We start from the raw sequence: 21,763 nt of genomic DNA, 5'->3' as shown, positions 1-21,763 counted from the left end.
TTGTCTGTCATTCCCAATACCCTTCAGGCTGGCAGCAACGTATGGCACCCAATGTGGGGTCCAAAGAAGTGTTCTCTGTAGTATTGAGGAACCTGTGGAAAGGACTCCCACGAGGGTCACGAGCATCATCCACTAGGTTTTGACTCGTGTTATGGTGATTAACATTTCCTTGGATCATCAGGGTATTGTGTAAGCAAACAGGATGACTGGAGTAATATTCCCAGGTTTTGAAAACTATGCTGAAAGCCACTGGGGTGCCTGTTAAAACTTTAGAGTTGCTCGAGCTTTTTGTCTTACTCAAAACCATTGTTATTGGTTTCAACCGCAGGGATGAAATATCTTAAATTTGAAACAATGGAAATTAGTTATGAAGGCTCTTCGCCGAGTTTATCAGAATGGTGAGATTGTTGCTTTGTCTGTTTGGGCTTTGTATCACCAGATTGCTGCCACACTAGATCCTTTGCAATCGGAAGATGGAGATGATGATGAGGTTATTATATTTTCTAAGAATACTGTTAAGCAGGAATCTCATGATAACAAAGCCTCAGAACTTGATAGGAATAATGATAATGACTCTGATTGCCATGTTCCTTCACAAAATACCAATCCCTTTTTGGACAAAAATGTTGCCATTAATCCTAATGAAATTCCCGGACTCTGTTTCCATACTCACTTGTATATTGGGATTAGGTGATCCAGAAGCACATGTTTTTCCTGTTCAACCTACTGCTCCTTTAGATCCTCAGCTGATTTCTTCAGTTTCTCTTCCACAAATATGTCCTACTGTGAATGGTCCCTTTGGTTTTTTTTTCTTGCACTCCTGATGGGCTGCCTTACATTCACAAGGTTGTGGTGCCTAATCCGACACCACAAATGCCATTGATGCATTGTCTACTGCATGGTTCATGCCATGGGGATCCTGAAGCTATACAGCTTTTATATACCTTTCCTGTTACACTCAGACCCATTCCACTGGATTTAAATAATCCTCAAGGTGGAATAGAGTTTCATCATGAACCAGTTCCTTTTAAATTATTAAAAGACATAAAACAAGCATGTGCACAATATGGGGTTAATTCTCCTTACACTTTTGGATTAGTTCAGGGCATGGCTCAGATGATAGGCTAATGCCATGGGACTGGGAAATGTTGGCTCAGATGGTATTAAACCCAGCTGAACTTTTATAGTTTAAAACATGGTGGACTGATGAGGATAAATAGACAGCTTGCTGGAATGATAGTCTCCAACCTCCCATTCCTATCACAGCCTAGCAACTATTAGGCATAAGGCCATGGGCAGGGGTAGCCAGGCAATTACAATATGATGACACTGCTATAGTCCAGCTGTGTATGGCATGCTTAGCTGCATGGAGGAAAATTTCTCCACCAGAACAGCCTACTCAATCTTTTTCAAAAGTTATTCAGAGTTTCAATGAGTCATATGTTGAATTCATAGCTTGTTTATCTGATATTGTGAAAAAAACTTGAAATTCTTGAAGCACGAGATTTGATCCTCTTAACATTGGCCCTTGATAATGAAAATAATGAATGCAAAAAGCCTATTAGACCACATAAGGTGGCAGGGCATCAATGCAAGATTATATCAAAGGTTGTCAGGACATAGGTTCCACTACACACTAGATGGCTATATTAGCTGAGGCAATGAGAGGTAATAGAAAACTGCAAGGTAAGGAGAGGAAAATGTTTTAAATGTGGGAAACCTGGTCATTTCCAAAAGGATTGCAGAGCATATTTTGCTCAACAGCAAAAAAATGGCTGGAGAACCCCCCCTCCCCCCCCTCCAAGATATATCTTGTGTGTCAGAAAGGTTTTCATTGGGCTAATGAATATAAATCCAAAATTCATAAAAACAGCTCTCCCATTTCATCATCAGGAAACCACTTTTCGGCCCTAGCTCAAGGCCTTCAGACAAACAATATGAGCCTACAAGAAAAATACCCAGTCAGCAATGGTCAACAGCATGCATCCCAATTTCCAAACTAAGAGCAGCTACTCAAGGGAGCATTGCTGTTGATTTGCCTTCTACAGAAACTAAACTTATTACTCCTGCTAAGGGCATACAAACTATATTATGGGCATAAAAGACCCATTAGCTCCTGAAACTGTTGGCTCAATTGTAGGTAGGAGTAGTCTAACTATGAAAGAATTGCTAGTACAAATTGGCATTATAGATAATGATTACAATGAAGAAATTAAGGTTATGGTGCAAGCTGCTAGTCAAATACAAGTTACTTTGGGGCAACAGATAGCTCAATTACTACTACTGCCCTGTTACAAACCTTTCACTCTTCCTTTTGATAGAAATGGGGGATTTGGGCCTATGGGTAATGAAATTTATTGGCAGAATTTTGTGGGCAATGATCAGTCTGAAGTTACTATTACTATTAATGGAAAAATGTTTTTGGGACTAATAGACACAGGAGCTGATGTGTCCATCATTGCTAATTGATATTGGCCTCAATCATGGACATTACAAAATTTTCCAACAGTCTTTACTGGCATTGGGACTATGACAGATACTTATCAAAGTACCTCTGTTTTTGACATATTAGGAACTGATGGGCAAAAATGTACACTACAACCTTATATGGCTGATGTAGGACTTCATCTGTGGGATCGGGATTTGCTTAGTCAATGGAGAGCATTTTTACATATTCCTAAAACTTTTTACATGGATATGAAGTATAGCAATATCAGAAAGAAGAATGAACATCAAGGACTAGGTTTTCAAACCCCCTCTGAAACCATAAGGACAAATTTAAAATAGGGACCATTTTAACAAAGGGCATTATTGTCCCCATACCTTCGCTTATGAATATACCAGTTTGGGTTAATCAATGGCCCCTTCCTTTGGAAAAACTTACTGCCCTTCACACCCTTGTTCAAGACCAATTATGCCAAAGGCATATTGAACCATCACAAAGACCTTGGAATTCACCAGTATTTGTAATAAAAAAGAAATCTGGCTAATGGCAGATGCTCACAGATCTTTGAGGTGTTAATAAAGTTATGGGGGCACTACAACCAGGGGTTCTACAGCCCTCTATGATTCCTAAGAATTGGTCTTTGATTATTATAGATTTAAAAGATTGTTTCTTTACGATTCCTCTGCATCCTTCTGATAAAGAGAAATTTGCTTTCTCTGTTCCTGCTAGATATAATCAATCCCCTATGCAGAGATATCAGTGGTGTGTATTTCTTCAAGGCATGAGGAATAGCCCTACCATGTATCCACTATTTTTTTTTAAGATTTATTTTTATTTATTTAATTCCCTTCCCCTTCCCCGGTTGTCTGTTTTTTTTCTGTGTCTTTTTGCTGCGTCTTGTTTCTTTGTCCGCTTCTGTTGTCGTTAGCAGGGGAAGTGTGGGCAGCGCCATTCCTCGGCAGGCTGCTCCCTCCTTCGCGCTGGGCGCCTCTCCTTATGGGTGCACTCCTTGCGCGTGGGGCTCCCCTACGCGGGGGACACCCCTGTGTAGCACGGCACTCCTTGCGCGCATCAGCGCTGCGCATGGGCCAGCTCCACACGGGTCAAGGAGGCCCGGGGCTTGAACCGCGGAACTCCCATGTGGGAGACGGACGCCCTAACCACTGGGCCAAAGTCCGTTTCCCTGTATTCACTATTGACTTTTCAAACTCTACAGGTGCCCAGAGAAAAATTTCCAAGAACCATGATTTTCCATTTTATGGATGACATATTATTTGCGCATTCTTCAGACGACATGTTACAACAATTGTTTCACTATGCTAAAAAGGTGCTTCCCAAGTATGGGTTACAGATTGCCCCGGAGAAAATTCAGTGGAATGCCCTTTATTTTTATTTGGGTATGCAATTGGCAAATGGATGTATACGCCCACAAATGATACAATTAAGAATGGATAAATTAAATACTTTAAGTGATTTTCAGATTCTTTATGGGATATTAATTGGATTTAATCTAATCTGGGAGTCCCTAACTATATGTTTCAGCATTTATTTCAAACTTTTGAAGGGGACTCCAACCTCTTGAGCCCAAGGAAATTGTCCTTGGAGGCAGAGGAGGAATTAACTCTCATTGAAGAACGAGTTTCTCAAGTACAATTAAATCAAATAGATCTTGATAAAACTGTAGATTTGGTTACCTTCTCTACCTTACAATTTCCAACTGCCTTATTTTGGCAAGATGGCATTTTGGAATGGATATTTCTTCCTAATAATAAACAAAAAAGATTGCAAACATATTTACAGAAACTTATTTCTATTATTGCTAAAGGTCGACTATGGCTTATGCAACTTAAAGGGACTGATCCTGATTGGATAATATGCAGCCTCTCTACTGATGAAATTAAACATCTTTATGCTACAAATACACAATGGCGAATTGCTATTAGTGAGTTTCAGGGAGTTATTGATAACCATTATCCCACCCCTAGTCTATTAACCTTTTTATGTAGAACAACTTGGATTTTACAAAAAATAGTTAAATCTGTTCAAATTGAAAACACATTCACCATTTTCACAGATGGTAGTAGCAATGGTAAAGCAGCTTATGCCATCACAGAAAAGTGTTGGCAAACACCATATACTTCTGCACAACATACAGAATTATCAGCTGTTCTTATAGTCCTGCAAACTTTTAAAGAGCCTCTTAATATTATTTCTGATTCTAAATGTGTTTTTTTGACAGTTATTCAAATTGAAATTGCTAATATCTCTGTAATCGATGAACTTTCACAAATGTTCCTGCAACCGCAGGCACTTATTCATCAATGATCAAATTCTCTGTATATTACCCATATTCAATTACATTCTGCTTTACCTGGACCCCTGTCTGCATGTAATGCACAGGCTGATATCCTGCTAGGATCTGTACAGGATGCCACCAAACATCATGCTCTTACTCACCTCAATGCTAAATGATTGTGACATAAATTTCCATTTTTAGTAAAACTGCAAGTGCAAGATATTGTATGGTATTTTCTACCTGTGACCCTCTCATGCCAGCACTGTTTGATAAAGGCACTAATCCCTGAGGACTGGCCCCAAAATCAGATTTGGCAGATGGATGTTACATATGTCCAATTTTTTGGTAAATTGCCATATGTTCATGTTTGCATTGACACTTATTCTCATTTTCTCTAGGCAACAGTGCATAGTGGGGAAAGATTTTGTCATGTTCATTCAAATTTGTGGTCTGCCTTTGAAGTCATGGGATGCCATGCACAAATTAAAACTGATACCAGCTTACTCTGGTAAACAATTTGCCAAATTTTGTTCTCAATATTCCATTGCTCATATTACAGGAATTCCTTATAATCCTACAGGCCAAGCCATAGTTGAACGGTCGCATCATACCCTTAAACAAATGCTGTTAAAACAAAAAGGGGGAGATGATGGCATTATAGTACCAAAGGACCAACTGACAAAGGCCTTATTTACTTTACATTTTATTAATGTATATGATTCCATCACACCGGCTGAATGGCATTATGCTTTAAATAAAGAAAAGCTTTTGTCTGGCCAAACTGAATATCAAACTGTATGCTGGAAAGATGTCTTTACTAACAATTGATACGAACAGAAAGTTAAAGTATGGGGGTGAGGATATGCTGTTGTAATTACAGGAGACAGAGAACAAATTTGGTTACTGGTACAGTGGATTAAAAAATAAAACCATGGACAGAGAATGAGACATCCCTCCTTGATGATTTTTCACCTCTTCCTGACAACACCAATGATTTTGGGTAATTTAGCTGAAAAGTTTACTTATTGGGCCTATACACCCAATCCGCCATTGTTGAGAGCTTTGGCATGAGCAGATTCACCATTTCCAGTATATTTAAATAAAACTTGTATGTTCCCAGGACCTATAGATCATCAATTGCCTTTGAAACCTGAGGAAGAAAGAAGAATTATAGTAAATTTATCCCTTCCTTTTGATGATCGCCCTTTATTTATAAGAAAGGAGCTTCCTTGTATGAGAATACAAAATTGCACTATGATCATTGCTAAAGCCAATGGTACCAAATGTTTATACTCTATTTCCATCCTTTAATAGTTCTGTGGCCATGTTACACAATTATTGTTGTCCACAAGAACAAGGTGAAAAAGAAAGATGGCAAGATTGTCATAAGGGAAGAGGAGTTGTTTTTAATGATTCTCATCGTACGGTATGTGATATTTCCTCTATGGAGTATCCCACTAATAATAGTGGCAGCTTTACCTGGTATGGAATGAACAACAGACAGGCAACATCCTTTTCCATGGTACACAAATGAAAAAAACTATATTTACTAATAGATCAATTATTTGGAAAAATAAAGGAAGATGGTTACCTTCCCCATGGACTAACAGTATACAAATTGTTCAGAGAAATTTGTGGAATGCATTTCTTAGACTGGCCTCCACTTATGTATGTTTCAGGAATATGAATGACAATGGACATTACCTTTATTTTAATCAAACATATCATTTTAAATCACGTATATGTGATCCCTACATTTTTGTGACAGGAAAATTAGAAATTATAAATCAAACCCTGTTTTGTAAAAATTGTACACTATATACTTGTATTTCTGAGAATATTTTACAGAAAAATGAAACTATCGTGGTCACTCAGAGAAGAAAAGGAGTATGGGCTCCAGTACAGATAATCCAGATATGGCAGTCACCACCTGAAAGTCAATTGCTGTTGCATCTTGCACAAGCATACATAAAATAAACAGTGATTAATAGGACTGATTATTGCTGGAATATTGGGACTAATTGGAATAATAACAGCCTGCCACCATGGCTGCCATTTCTTTGCATGAAACAGTTCAGACACAGCAATATGTACATGATTGGCATAAAAACTCCGGTGACTTATGGCATGGTCAAGAACATATTGATGAGCAGGCTAATGATAGAGTTAATGATTAGGATCTGGTATATTGCATATTGAAGATCAATTGCATAATCTAAACTTGTTGAGAAGACTTAAGTGTGATTGGAATGAAAGTAATTTTTGTATCACACCACTTGTATATAATTCCTCAGAGATAGAATGGGAAAAAATAAAAAAAAAATTATTGGGCCACAAAATGAATACTTTATTAGAAATTGTTGAATTGCAAAAGAAAATATTAGAATTGTCTCAGAATCAAATATATGTAGCCACTGTAACATGTTTTTTCTAATTTAATTTCTCATGTTACAATGTTTTAATCCTGCAAATTGGTGGAAATCACAGCATTTTGTATCATCCTTAGGAATAGGAATGGCTGTTTTAATAATACTATTTATAACAACGGCCTGTCTTAAATGATATGTTACAAAGCGATTACAGAGCACTGAACAGCTGGGATGAGCCAACAACCTTGTTTTTGCATGAGCATTGCAAAAAACCCTTTAAATATTGTGCCAGAAGAGCTTGGCTGGTAGTAAACGATAGGGTAAGACCCTTAATTTGCAATAAGGCTGTCCTAAGACAGGCACAGTCACCCAGGCACTAAAACAAACAGGGGGAAATGAAGGAAATAATGACTTGTTGACTGAAGAAAATAAGACATGATGTTACCTAGGAAAAAGAAAAAGAAAAGAAAGTTCTTTGTTGAGACTCCCTTGGTCAATGGGACAGAAATGTCTCTGGTTAAGATTTACTAGGTCAACAGGCCAGTTTAGTAGAAAGAACAATGTCACTTTGAAAAGTTAAAAGATAAATGACCTCTCCCTGTTTCTTTTGATAAGATAACAACAATAAATCTGTATGTGCTTGTTACCACTTAAGCTTTCTTTTTAAGTATGTAGCTGAACTGAAATAAATTTGTCTGTAGGCATTGACTCACAGATCCCCTGATCCCTTCTCTCTTGTCTTCATTCCTGATACCCTTCAGCCTGGCAGCAACAGTGTACATAAAATAGAATATTATTCATCTTAAAAGGGGCAGAAGTACTTTTAAATGTACGGCATAGATGAACCTTGAAATATCATGCTCATTGAAAGATGACAAGTGAAATTTCAATTGTTTTATGATTCCATTTATGTTAAATGACCAGGATAGGTAAATTCATAGAGATTGATGGTAACAGTTTAGTGGTTGCCAGGGAATTTCAGGATTGAGTTATTGGGAGGAAGTGGCAAAATATTTGATGTTTCTTTGTGGGTTGTTGGAAATAGCTGGAATTAGGTAGTAGTGTTGATTACAAATCATATTGAATACACTAAAAGCCACTGAATCTTACACCAAAACACCATGTATTTTATATCCTATGAAATATATCTTAATAAAATATGCTGTATAAGATATTAACAATTTAATAATATATAATTGACATATAAATCAATGCATATGACATATACAGTTAATGAATTTTGTGATATGTAGAACACCCTTGAAACTACCACCACAACCAAGAAATGAACAAATGCCTCTCACCTAAATTTTCTTGGGACCCTTTTTAAATCCCACCTTTATGCTACTCTCTAACCCTCACCTGTCCTTAAATAAAAGAGTGCTTTTTCCTCTATCATTGCAAAGTAGTTCGCATATACTAGAATCTCATATTATCTACTTCTTTTGTCATTTTCTTTTCATCCAACATAATTTCTTTTGAGATTCAACATGTTGTTCTATGTTTCCATAGTTAATTAATTCCATTTCTGAGCAATATTAAATTGAATGTATATATTATAGTTTGTCCATTTACCTGTCAACAGGTATTTGAGTAATTTACAAAAAACTATTACAAAAAAACTGCTCTCAACATTAGTGTAAAAGTCTTTATATGAACATTTGACTTATTAGGTGGGAATGAATGAATTATTCCTCACTAATGAAGCAAGATAATTCTGCTTATTCTTTCCAAAGTCCCGTGTATCTTGGGGTTGGATATCCTTTATTCTTGTGGGAACGGAAACTATTCCCACACTTTGGTGAGTTCTTGGTACCATTATATCCTTTTGGTATGTTCTTTCCCTGGCCTTAGGTGTTTTTCTCATATGCATGTATTACCAGTATTCCAGTGTTATCTTCTACTAATCTCCAGAGATATTTCTCTGTGCAGCTCTCTCCTCTCAAGTACACTTTCATTGGATTTATAGCTTCCTGAGTCCTTGCAGTCTCTTGGTTATATTTCACCAAATTAAGGAGTCGGATGTGCTTCCCCTGCCCTTCCTAAAACGTACTCTGTTATCTCTCTCTAGACAACAAAAATGAGGGACAATCTAAGACTTCACCACATTAGTTTCCCATCTCTAAGGAATCACTGTCCTTTGCCTGATATCAAGGAACTTGTAATCTGTGTTGTTTCATATATTTTGTCTGTTTATTGTTTCAGAAGTGTAAATATGGTACCTGTTATTCCATGATTGTTAGAAGCAGAAATCTAAATAAATAAGAAAAGTTATATTGATCATGGCATTCTTTACAAAAATATATTAAAAAAATGTTTCAGAGAAACTGCACCAGTGTCTGTTATATATCAACTAAGAAAATTACTGAAGGAAATATATGTGAATTTTAGACAAAAGTGGTCTGCTAGTGTGAATTATCATTTTATTTTGTTTGTTTTTAGTTAGTTTGCTTTTCCTGTGTGGCAAGGTTCTAGACACATACTGAAACTCTAAGTTGATTATATCCATTGGCTATGTTTTAAATAACATTCTCCACAAATATAAAAAAAAAACCTTTATTTATTTTTCTTTCTTAGATGCAGAAATCAAATACTTCCAGCTGTATTTCTATTAAATTTCAAGTAAGGGCTACACAACAGATATTTTAGTGGAAATATTTGTGAAGTTAAAATAAAATTATTGAATTAAATATGGTATTTTATGCATTTTTAGGGAGATGGCAGGCATCATATCAGAGAGGGTATAAATTTCCATATAGACATACTGGTGCACAATATGGGGGAACAACTGACATCTTCAAGCATCTACTAGTCAATTTATTTCTGTAAATATTTGGACCTGGCAAAGAAGGATGATGTTTATCCCTCATTGGCATTGCATGGAGGAAGTAATTATTTTTGTGAATCGAAGGAGATGGTAAGGAAAAATAAGGAGTGAAAATATTGAGTATCTTGTAGAGATAAGATGGAGAAATATTATTAAAGATCATGTTCACATTTCACTAAAACTTGGATAAAATATGATACCATCCAAATTTCCCTAAATGCATGCTTTTCTAGAAGGGAATGAGGGTGCGAAATTGTAGAAAGAGATTTAATCATTCATTTTGGATTTCAGAAACACTGAAGTAGCTGAGACTAAAGAGATTAAATACAGATAAGAAGAATTCAGATCTAGAAGTTAAGTATAAAGATTTTTGTCCCTCAATAATTCACAGAACTCTTGAGTAAAACATTAGACTTCTGAAAGAAAGGATATGAAGCAAAACCTTTTAAACTTAATGTATATGATAGCCGATATGGAACATGCATAAATCTTTAAATATCCTTATGTAAATGATGTTATTGTAATTGCATTTCAAAGATTAAGAACCTGAGTTCCTGAAATTAAGTTGCTTTCACAAGATGGCACTTCTTTTAGGGAGGAAGGCAGGATTCATGCACAGATCTGACTTCACTGATAAACCTTTTCTAGTATGTCACTCTACTTCTCGGTTAAACTTTTATTGTTCTAACCTACATAATTGTAGAAAACATTTGAAAACCACATATCCAATAGAGGTCTGATATCGAGAACATATGAAGAAATCCTTCAGCTTAATAACAAAAAGACAAACATCTCAAATTTTTAAAATGGTCAAAAGACTTAGCTATATGTATTTCCAAAGAAGATATACAAATGGCCAGAATGTATAAGAAAAGATATTCAATATCATTAGCCATCAGTGCATGTAAATTAGAACCACAGAGAGATACCATTAAAAACATATCCGAAGGCTTCCAATACAAAAAATAAATAAATTAATTAAAAAGTGTCAATAAAGATGCACAGAAATAAGAACACTCATTGCTGGCTGGTAATGTAAAATGGCCTCTGTGAAAAACAGTTGGGTGTTCCTCAGAAAGTTAAGAATTGCCATATAACTCAGCAATACCACTACTAGAATTGAAAGCAGCATCTCAAACATATTTGCACAGCAAAGTTCACAGAGCATTATCCACAAATGCTAAAAACTTGAAACAACTCAAGGAACCATCAACCCGTGAATGAATAAATAAAATGTGGTATATACATGCAATGGAATATAATTCAACCATAAAAAATGAATGAAGTCCTGATATATGTACTAACATGGATGGACCTTGAAGACTTCATGTTGAGTGAAATGAGCCAACCATGAAAGGACAAATATTGTTTGAGCTCACTGATTTGATATAATTAAAATAAGCAAAATCATAGATGTGGAATCTCGGATATAGGTTCCCAGGGGATGAGGTGGAGGAGGTAGGGAATAGGAAGTTAAGGCTTTAAATGTACAGGGTTCCAATTTGGTAATTTTGATCAATATGTTGTGGTAATGGGTGGTGCTGGTGGTAGCAGGACATTCTGAATGTAATTAACAGCTTTGGAGTATATATCTGAATGTTATTAAAAGGAGAAATTTTAGTTTGTATATACCCTATCTTATTGGCTATAATTTATTAACATTTTGATTATGCTTTCTCATAGTATGTAACAGTTGTTTTACAACAACACAAGGTAGTGTTGTACTATATGGGAGTCCTGAAAGATGATATGCATGCTTGTTTTGTGGGTTCACAACTTTTACTACATTGTTTATGTATGCTGCTGTATAAATGATAAACTTCAATTTAAAAAGTTAAATACTTTTAAAGCTCCATAGAACTATATTACACAGTGAACTCTAAATTAATCCATGAAATATGGTTAATAGTACAATAATATAAATGTACTATCATCAATTATAGTAAATGCTCCACACCAAAGTAGGATTGTGTTGATAAGGTGGTATGTTGAAATTCCTTATTTTATGCATGATTATTCTGTATACACACAACTTCTCTAATAAATAAATATAAATAGGCAGGGCACAACTAGGTCACGGTGGCATGAGAGCCCTGCCGACACTGCTAACCCCTTCCCTTGAAGCTCTACTCGTCCCCACCAACCTCCCTCCCCATCACCACCACTCCCACCCCTCACCTTGGTGTCTTTCTTCCTCTTCTTCTTTCCTTATGTCCGGGAAACTCATTATTAGCCCACAACCAAGGATCCCATGCCTCCTAGGCCCTGGCAGTGGAAATCGCAGACATTGCCTCTGACAACTCCCACTACAATGCCAAGATGGTGGAGCTGCAGGAGATAGAGCAGTGGATACTGTGGTGATGGACTAGGAGGAGGACGAAGATAACCATTACCAGGATGGCGTCAGGGATGGCCACGGACACACTGGACATAACCACCCCCACACGCCCAAGATCGCATTCCAGCCGCTCGTCACTGATAACCTGATATAGAGGTTATCTTGTAGCAGACATGTGATAGGGTGGTTGTCGGCAATGATTCAAATGGGCTGCACTCCAAGGACGGCTTTGAAAACCATATTCTCATCCTGGTGTGGTGCCAACATGAGCAACAAGAAGTGGCATCATTACAGGTGCAGATCACGAACTAGGGGGGTGAGTTCTTGGTCACCATGTCATCCTCAGGAAAAAAAAAAAAAGATGTTTTCCTTGAAACAGTGGTTGAAGAACAGATTATTGGAAAGAAATTGCCTCCTGATTATCCAGAGTCCATGAAAGGAAAGAAATTTCTTCCTGGAAGAATTCCTGGCAATAACCTCTCAGGTCACAAACAACTGGCATAATTTTCTAGAAATAAGTCAAGAAAAATTAAAGAAAATGCTGCTGCAAGAACAATTGCTTGCCCTGCGAAAGGCTGCACAAAGATATTCAGGAATAACTCTGTCGTGAGAAAACAATTGCACATCCACGGTCCCAGAGTCCATGTCTGTGAAGAATATGGTAAATCTTTTGTTGAGAGCTCAAAACTTAAACACCAGCTGGTTCATACTGAAGACAATTCCTTTCAGTGCTCCTTCAAATGCTGAATGAAACGTTTTTCACTGGATCTCATTTTCTACTCACTTGTGTGAAATTGGACACAAGTCCTATGCATGCCCTTTGATGGTTGTAATAAGTAGTTTGTTCAGTCAAATAACCTGAAATATCACATCTTACCACATGCAAAGGCCAAAAACAATAGGAAGGAAGTTCCGGGAATGTGATTTGGTATAAATATGTCTCTCTTTTGTATATAGTTTCTAGAAAATAATTTTAAAATGAATCCAAGACACCTGTGGAACATGGTTTGATAAAGTAGTAAAAAAAAAAAAAAACTTAATGACACTGCTAAGTTGCACTATCTTGTTCTGTGATCTCATTTCAAAGGAACCGTGTTTTTATAGTGTGGTCTCAACAGAAGGACAATACATGAACTCTGCATGAAAAGATAATTTTTTATACAACAATGCTAAAAATGGGACTTCTTTTCACATTCTTATAAATATGAGTCTCAACACTTGTTTAATTTTTTTTTCATTTTGTATTTTCCAAGTGTGCATATTGTACACTTTGGAGATATGCTTAGTAATGATATCTGTGATTTTCTGGAGGCTGGTAACTTTGCTTGCTGTAGATTTTCTTAAAAAGATGGGCAGTTACATGCATAGTTCAAAAAAGTCATTTCCTCTTGAAAAAAGATATATAGGTTTAGTTTGCTATCTTAATTTTTTCTGTTTGTTGATGTTAACACATTTTGTGTAATTGTACCATATAGCTGTATTGAATCATATGGTATCAAATATTAGATGTGATTAAATAGTGTTAATAAACATAAACCAATTTTAGTTTTTTTTTTCTGAAAGCTACTGCCAGATGCTGGCATGCAGTGTAATTTATTTGCCCATTCACTTACAGAAAGTGTTGCTCAGCTATAGAGAATATTGTACCTTTTAACCCCTGATGTGTATATCCCATGGAATAGAAAAGGCAACAGTAAAATAGTGATCATAAAGAAAGAATATGACAGAAAAACATCTGTACGTACAATCTTATTTTCATTTTTGTCTAGGACAATTGTAATTATTGAGCTTCCCAGAAATAGAAATTAGAAGCTAAATAAAGCAACACATTTCCTTTAAAAATTAATAAATTTAATATTCTCTGAAAGATTACTCTCTAAAATTATGTCATCACTGTCAAATACGCATAATTAATTCTGTATTTTGAGCAGGATTTGGTTTATTTGGTGGCTTAAAGAAAAGATTGAATGGTGTAACTGGAATAATATTGTCCTTTAAGTTCACCACACAGGGTAATGTTTACAAATTTGCCTTGAGTGGTTGGAGAGTTCCATCCACTGAAGTTTCTGTCATGGAAACACCCCCATTTTGTCTTATCCCAATTATCACGCAAATATGCCCAATGGAGCATGTTTTTATTGTTGGAGTATATTCTTCTCTCCAATGATTTATCTAGTTGTCACATTCCATGTTTCTTGCTATTATTCTTCAAGAATAATTTGAAGTTACACCTGAATAAAATACTCTCTAAAAATTTATTGTTACTACTCTGCAAATTATACTGGTTAGTGCTTTTCTCTATCAGTATGGTTTTGGATAGGATTAATGGATTTTTAAAAATCAAATTAGCTTTAGCAGGAAAACATGATTTGTCATATAACAAGATTCAAAGTTAAGGCAGACCCTGGGAATAGTATTGAAGTTTTAGTTTCATTTACTTTAATTATTTTTGCCTCTAAATTCCCCTCCCCCCCAGATATTGTCTTTATTTGCTGTCTCATAACAAGATTGTTATAGACTTTATCCTTAGTACATACAGGGAAATATTCATGGGAAAATGATCACTTTTCCATGTGTCTTTCTTAAGAGTGAGAAAGTGTTCTTAGAATCACCTTAATAGACTTCACTCATGTGTCATTGCAATAAGAATATGATTGCCATGAGTGCATTGAACTAAATTTTATCCAACATCAGGTCGGTTTCCCTTGAAGCACATGACTGTATTCTGGAGGGTGTAGTTAACTAGACAAAACCAGTGTTACTTTATGATGAAGACGGAAGTTAATGGATGTTGTATAAACATATCAAGAATTGTATCATCATCTTAATTTTTTAAGAATATAAAAATAATTGTTTTAAGAGAAAATTAAATGGAACATTTGAGTGTCAAGATACCTGTGATTTATTGTCAGTTTTCATATTTTAAAAACTGTCCTTTGGAAATGATTAAAACTGTATTAGGGGAGCATTATGCAGTCCTGCACACAATCCCTTTTACCTTCTAAAAACAAACAAATGAAAAAAACAACTATCTTTGGGGAGCAGATGTAGCTCAGTGGTTTAGTGCCTGTTTCCCATGTACAAGGTCCTGGATTCAATCCCCAGTACCGCCATATATGTATGTATGAGTATTGGTTTCCCTAACTACAAAGATATAATATTACTTAACTATCATTACTCAAGTTGATATTATGATGATAAAATATGGTAATGTGTACTATCATTTAAAATGATTAATTTTAGATATATTTTAAAAGGAGATGCAATTTGTACACTTTGATACAGTACATTAAAAAGCCAAGAAAAAAAAACAATGTCATAAGCTTTTCACTTGTTTTTTGCATCTGTGGTAGTCCTATTCTGTATTGTGTTGAAAGATGGAATGAGTCAAATATTAGCAGGGATTTTTGAAGTTAGTGATATATTTTTTAATGACTTTGTAAGCAAGGCAGGGATCTGAAGTCTAGCAACTCAGAATCAATATAAAGCTCATAGTAACAAAAGTGACAAAATATCATTGATGACTGATATGACAAATGAAAGCATGCATATTAATAAGAACTAGACAACATTCAATCACTGTCCAATATTCTCAGTCATGTTGAAGGACAATACAATTTTCAAAAGCAGTGCCTCACAAAAGAGGTGTGACAATCACCAGACAACTTCTACAACTGAGAATGTCAGCAGTAAACTAGAAAGTTTATTCCTAACTTGGAAGAGGGGTGAATGACACTTGGATATTTTTTATAACCATACTAAAGGGCAAAAACAATGTCCCCCAAATTATTATATAGAGGCTATGCCTGCATATTATTTAAGTTCAGATTTTTCACTAAATGTAGTAATCAATGAAAGTAGAATATTTATCTACCTAGCTATTTATCTATATTTATTTGACTAAATTGTTTATTTGATTTACCATTTCTGTTAAAGTAGTCAATCTGGTTAGTATCTATGTGGCACAAAATAGTTAATCTAGGGGACAGGGTAAGATGGTGGCTGAGTGAGCGCTCCTGATAATCTCTCCTGCAAAGAAGTGGCTGGGCAGCATTGGAAATTCTTTGGGGCCAGGCTGTTTCGGGATTTTGCAGGGCAGGAGGTGTCTGGACATTGATTTGGTGGGAAGGTAACAGAGAAAATTCGTGTATAAGATAAAATTGAGGCTCTATTACACAGAGGTGGGGGCTGCGCATGGGACTCTCTCTCCTGGGGTGGGCGGAGCTGTGACACCAGCACTGCGGCGATGATTTTTGGAGGCTCTGCAGTACTGGGGCATTCATAAGCCCTGAGTGGGCTATTGGGGAGCTAATAGGGCAGGAGGCCTTCGCAGACCGATTTGGGGAGACAAATGGGAGTTTTATTGCGAAGCAGGGAATTTTTGATTGTGGACACAAATAATAGCGCTTCCAGCTAGAGCCCCTCCCCCAAGGCTGATTGCCAATCTGCAGCAGCCTTGAATTGCTCACAATAAAGAGACGTCACCAGGTAAGATGGTGGCTGAGTGAGTGCACCTTATAGTCTCTCCTGCAAAGAAGTGGCTGGGCAGCGTTGGAGGTTCTTTGGGACCAGGCTGTTTCGGGATTTTTGCAGGGCAGGAGGTGTCTGGACATCGATTTGGTGGGAAGGTAACAGAGAAAATTTGTGTATAAGATATAATTGAGACTCAATTACACGGAGGTGGGAGCTGTGCTCCGGATGCTCACTCCTGGGGTGGGCGGAGCCGCGGCACTGGCGCTGTGGCGATGATTTCTGGAGGCTCTGCGGTACTGGGGAATTCATAAGCCCTGAGTGGGCTAGTGGGGAGCTAACAGGACAGGAGGCCTTTGCAGACACATTTGGGGAGACAAACGGGAGTTTTATTGTGAAGCAGGGAATTTTTGATTGCGGACACAAATAATAGCGCTACCGCCTAGAGCCCTGCCCCCCCAAGGCCAGCTGCCGATCTGCAACAGCCTTAAATTGCTAGCAAAAACAGACGTCACCAGGAGGCAGTTTCAGGGACTGGCAGGGTGGGAGACGTCTGGAAGCCGATTAGGGGAATATTTTGCAAAGCGTGGGAATTTCGATTTTGGACTCTGTTATTGGCGTTCCAGGCTGCAGCCCCACCCCTGGGCCTGGCTACTGATCTGCATCATTAAATTGGCTGCAGTGTAGAGGCTCCCCCAGGTGGCCGTTCTGGGTGCTTACAGGGTGGGAAGTGTCCTGAAGGTGAAATGGTGATACATCCACAGAATAGACCGCAGTGAGTGAGTGAACTGCGGGATTTAGACACATAGGTTAGAGTTTGCGGATGTGACCTCTCCCATAGGTATGGCACCCAGCTGCAGGGATCCCTGAAGGCTGTGTTGCACTGTGGTGCTCCCAGGCTCCCTATTAACCAGATTTAAGGTTGCCAGGTATGAGTCCCCTAAACCCTGGTGGCCCACACCCCAGAGATGCACACCTCTTGAGTCTTCAATATCTCAGACTTTCCATCCCTGAATCCATCATGCCCTGAGGGCCATCTGAGGTCCTTGAATGTCCTAGCCCTCAACGTTGGCATTTTTTCTTTTTTGTTTTGTTTCTTTTTATTTTTATTATATATACATTTTTTTTTATTTTTTAATGACCTGATTGCTAACATTGTATTATCTCCTAGTCACTTCTCCCAGGATATCCCCAAAGTCATTTTTTATTTTTTTTTCAGTTACTTAGGGTTTTTTTTTGTTTGTTTGTTTTTGCTGTTGTGGTTGTTACATATCATTTTTTTTCTTTTCCGTACTTGTTCCCCTCCCTTAACCCACCCCCTTTTTCTTTCTTCCTTTCTTCTCTTTTTTTTTTCTCTCTCTTGTCCCTCATTTTCTTCTTATTTTATTTTATCTTAATTATACAATAGGTGCTGCAGGGACACCTCACATTTGCTGGTTTCCACATCCTCCGCTGCCTCATTTCTGTGTGAATTGATTTTGGCTACCTACACTATCCCCTTTCCCCTATATCTTGATATCCTCCATCATCTACTGTCTCTCCTATAGTCCACCCCTTCCTTTCTTTGATCCCCAAACTGTCTAACTCTTAATCTCTAATACCTTTGTTTTGTTTTCTGTCTTTTATCCACTCTTGAAACTATTGTCTTTCTTTTCTCTTTCCCTCTCTCATGAAAACACTAGCTTTTTAATTCATACTATATTCCTCCCATATTCATTCGACTACCTCATTATAGGACCTCTACCTAATGCTATAATTCTACAGAGCTTACATGAACCTAATATCCATCCTCCAAGATCTTTTACTGTTGCTCTGTTAACATTTATCACCAATACTACTTTACACTTTTTCCTTGCTTACACAATTGCCTTTCCCTGGCCCTAATTCTTTCCTTTAAAGTGAACTCAGCCAGCAATAAGAAATTAGAATAAGAAGTACAAAGTGACAAACAGAAGATATAACACTTACGCAAAACCAACAGCTAATTAATCCCCAAGACTAGACAAAGAAGCTAAGGAACTGAAAAAATGATGACTAGACAGCAACAAATATCTACAAACCAAACCAGTAGTCAGGAAAACATGGCTGAATCCAATGAACAAACTAAAAACCAAGAAGGGGAGCAGAACTTCGCACAAGTAATTAAAGATCTCAGTACATTTAACACAGACAAATTTAATGAAGTAAAGGAAGAGGTTAACAACATGAAGACAACACTTGGAGGGGAAATTGCAGACATATGCAAAAAGATAACAGATATGGTGGGAATGAACACCACAGTTCAAGAAATCAAAAATACACTCGCTGCAAATAGCAGCAGATTAGAAGAGGCAGAGCAGAGAATTAGTGATGTGGAAGACAGTACATCAGAAAATAAACAGATAGTAGAATTGATTGAAAAAGAGATAGAAAAAATCCAGGTAGGACTTAGGGACCTCAATGACAAAGCAAAATGTACAAACATATGTATTATAGGCATCCCAGAAAGAGAAGAGAAGGGAAAGGGGTCAGAAGGAATGTTGCAGGAAATAATGGTTGAAAACTTTCCAAATCTACTGAAAGAGACAGATGTACATATCCAAGAAGCACAGCACACCCCAATCATCATAAACCCCAACAAGCACACACCAAGACATATACTTGTCAAATTATCCAATGCTCAAGATAAAGAGAAAATTCTAAAAGCAGCAAGAGAAAAGAAAACCATTGAATACAAGGGAAGCTACATAAGATTAAGTGCTGATTTCTCATCTGAAACCATGGAGGCAAGAAGGCCATGGTATGATATAGTCAAGGTACAAAAAGAAAAAAAATTCCAACCAAGAATACTCTATCCAGCTAAACTAGCATTCAAAAATGATGGAGAGTTCAAAATATTCACAGATAAACAGAAATTGAAAGAGTATGCCAACAAAAAAACCTCCCCTTCAAGAAATTCTAAAGGAAGTTCTGCAGGAAGAAAGGAAACAACAGGAAAGGTAGAGTTGGAGGAGAGTGTAAGAGCAGCAGAAAAGACAAAGAGAGAAGAAAAATCAAACAAACAAAATATGACAAACACAAGTCCAATCAAAATATGGCTAACATAAATAATTCCTTGAAAGTAATAACACTGAATGTCAATGGATTAAACTCACCTATCAAAAGATTCAGACTGGGACACTGAATGAGGAAATATGACCCAAATATATGCTATCTAAATGAGACACATCTTGGACCTAGAGACTCATGGAGGTTGAAAGTGAATGGTTGGAAAACAGTCTCAGAAGCAAGCAATAACCAAAAAAAGGCAGGAGTAGCTATATTAATATCAGACAAAATGGACTTTAAATGCAAAACAATTGTGAGAGACAAAGAAGGATACTACATATTAGTGAAAGAGACAATCTGTCAAGAAGAATGAACAATCATAAATATGTGTGCTTCTAACAAGGTTGCCTCTAAATACCTGAGGAAAACACTGGAAAAGCCAAATGAAAGAATAGATGCATCTACAATTATAGTGGGTGATTTTAATACACCACTATCAACTCTGAACAGAACATCTCAAAAGAGAATCACTAAAGAAACAAAATATTTGAACAATATATTAGAGGAGCTGGATCTAATAGACATATACAGATCATTACACCCAAACACAGCAGGATATACATTTTTCTCAAGTGCACATGGATCATTCTCCAAGATAGACCATATGCTAGGCCACAAAGAAAGGCTTCATGAATTGAGAAAGATCAAAATCATACAAAATAATATCTCTGACCACAGTGGAGTGAAGCTGGAAATCTGTAAAGGCCAGAGGCTCAGATTTCACACCAAGATATGGAAATTAAACAACACACTCTTAGAAAAACAGTGGGTCAAAGAGGAATTCTGAAAAGAAATCAATGACTACCTTGAAACAAATGGTAATGATAACACAACATAACAAAATTTATGAGATGCAGCAAAGGCAATAATGAGAGGGAAATTTATAGCCATAAATTCATACATCAAAAAAGAAGACCAAAAATTGAAGAACTAACTGCACATTTGGAGATATTAAAAAAAAAAAAACAAAGTAATCCAACAGGAAGAAGAAGGAAGGAAATAACAAAGATAAGAGCAGAACTAAATGAAATAGAAAATAAGAAAGCACTTGAAAAGTTAAACAAGACCAAGAGCTGGTTTTTTGAGACGATCAATAAAATTGACAAACCTTTAGCGAGACTAACAAAGAAAAAAAGAAAGAAGATGCAAATAGACAAAATAAGAAATGAGAAAGGAGATATTACCACTGACCCCACAGAAATAAAGACTATCATAAGAGGATCATTTGAAAAACTATATTCCAACAAAAATGACAATTCAGAGGAAATGGACAAATTCCTAGAAACACATAAACAGCCTATATTGATGAAAGAAGAAACTGATGATCTCAACAAACCTATCACAAGTAAAGATATAGAAACTGTCATTAAAAACCTCCCATCTAAGAAGAGCCCAGGACCAAACGGCTTCACAGGTGAATTCTACAAAACATTCCGGAAAGAACTAACACCAATCCTGCTGAATCTCTTCGAAAAAATCGAAACAGAAGGAACATTGCCTAACTCCTTCTATGATGCCAACATTACACTAGTACCAAAGCCAAACAAAGACACCACATGAAAGGAAAATTACAGACCAATTTCTCTAATGAAGCTAGACGCAAAAATACTTAACAAAATACTTGCTAATCATATTCAACAACACATTAAATGAATTATACACCACCACCAAGTGGGATTCATTCCAGGTATGCAAGGACGTTTCAACATAAGAAAATCAATCAGTGTAATACACCACATAAACAGATTTAAGGAAAAAAATCACATGACTATATCTATAGATGCAGAAAAAGCATTTGACAAAATACAACACCCTTTATTGACAAAAACACTCCAAAAGATATGAATACAAGGAAATTTTTTGAACATGATAAAGAGTATATATGAAAAACACACAGCCAACATCATTTACAATGGAGAAATCTTAAAAT

The 21,763-nt window shown here is 36.7% G+C and overlaps 1 pseudogene; it reads left to right on the top strand.

Annotated features, from left to right (window-relative positions):
- The first annotated feature begins 367 nt into the window (after positions 1-367).
- On the top strand, positions 368-13,200 carry LOC101423567 (transcriptional repressor protein YY1 pseudogene; annotated as a pseudogene).
- The last annotated feature ends 8,563 nt before the right edge of the window (positions 13,201-21,763 follow it).

Source organism: Dasypus novemcinctus, chromosome X (assembly GCF_030445035.2).
Source record: "Dasypus novemcinctus isolate mDasNov1 chromosome X, mDasNov1.1.hap2, whole genome shotgun sequence".
Lineage (NCBI taxonomy): Eukaryota > Metazoa > Chordata > Mammalia > Cingulata > Dasypodidae > Dasypus > Dasypus novemcinctus.
Note: the sequence above shows the minus strand (reverse complement) of the source record. Positions and strands in the feature narration are given on the sequence as shown.